Genomic DNA, 1,512 nt, shown 5'->3' with positions numbered 1-1,512 from the left:
GGTTTCCCCATGTTGGCCAGGCTGGTCTGGAACTCCTGACCTCAAATGATCCACCAACCTCGGCCTCCCAAAGTGCTGCAATTACAGGCGTGAGCCACTGGCGCCTGGCCAAAGTGCTCTATATTTTAAAAAAAAAGATTCACGGCCGGGTGCGGTGGCTCACGCCTGTAATCCCAGCACCTTGGGAGGCCGAGGTGGGCGGATCACAAGGTCAGGAGATCGAGACCATCTCTGGCAAACACAGTGAAACCCCATCTCTACTAAAAATACAAAAAATTTAGCTGGGCATGGTGGCAGGCACCTGTAGTCCCAGCTGCTCGGGAGGCTGAGGCAGGAGAATGGCGTGAACCCAGGAGGCAGAGCTTGCAGTGAGCCAAGATCATGCCATTGAACTCCAGCTCTGGGCAACAAAGCAAGACTCCATCTCAGGGGGAAAAATAAAGAAAGAAAAAAGAAAAAGTAACTTAACCTTTAGGCCCCAAGTTTTCTCGGTAGCTCTTTTCCAGCTACAAAAGTATCTGACTATAAGGACCCACGGCAGTTTAGTGTGAACATACAAATTGTATTTTTGCCTCTATCTTCCTTTCATTTTCTCACCCCCTTTTCTACTTCTTTTATGGAATATCCCAGGAGTACTGAGTAGATCTAGCATTCTCTTCCAATGAATTATTAATAAAACTATGGACTGGGCGCAGTGGCTCACGACTGTAATCCCAGCACTTTGGGAGGTCGAGGTGGGTGGATCACTTGAGGCCAGGAGTTCAAGACCAGCCTGGACAACACGGTGAAACTCTGCCTCTACTAAAATTACAAAATTAGCCAGGCATGGTGGCGCACGCCTGTAATATCAGCTACTTGGGAGGCTAAGGCATGAGCTTTGCTTGAACCTGGGAGGTGGAGGTTGCATTGAGCCAAGATCGCACCACTGCACTCCAGCCTGGGCAACAGCAAGACTCTGTCTTAAACAAAAAAAAGGAAAAAAAACTATGGTACTGTATAAGGTATAAATAAGGTAAAGTAGAAATGTGACTGTGGCTACTTAATCTGGGAATGTTCCAGAATAACAACTTGCTAAATGCTAGATAGATACTCCCAGGGGAGCGTGTGTGTGCGCGCATGCGCGCATTCGTTTTGCTAAGGGCTAAGGATGGGAGTGTTCACCCACTGCAGTGCAAAATATCAAAATGAAATTACCATTCAGTCTATGCAAAGTAAAACATTCTGAGCCATCTCTATTCAATATTTTTTTTCTATTCAGAAACTGTCCTGTCATGGGAATGCAGCTTTTCCTTTTGGTCACTAATTGCAGACCAGAGCCCAACTCAGATCTCAGTCCATCCTGTTCCCTAAGGCTGGGAATCACCTGCTGCTTCCCTACTTTTCAAAGCATAGTTAGGGCCGGGCACAGTGACTCATGCCTGTAATCCCAGCACTTGGGGAGACTGAGGCGGGTGGATTACCTGAGGTCAGGAGTTCGAGACCAGCCTGGCCAATGTGGTGAAACCCTGTCTC

This window comes from Colobus angolensis, unplaced genomic scaffold, assembly GCF_000951035.1.
Source record: "Colobus angolensis palliatus isolate OR3802 unplaced genomic scaffold, Cang.pa_1.0 Scaffold4, whole genome shotgun sequence".
NCBI classification, from domain to species: Eukaryota; Metazoa; Chordata; class Mammalia; order Primates; family Cercopithecidae; genus Colobus; species Colobus angolensis.
The sequence above is the reverse complement of the archived record's forward strand: the minus strand, read 5'-3'. Positions refer to the sequence as shown.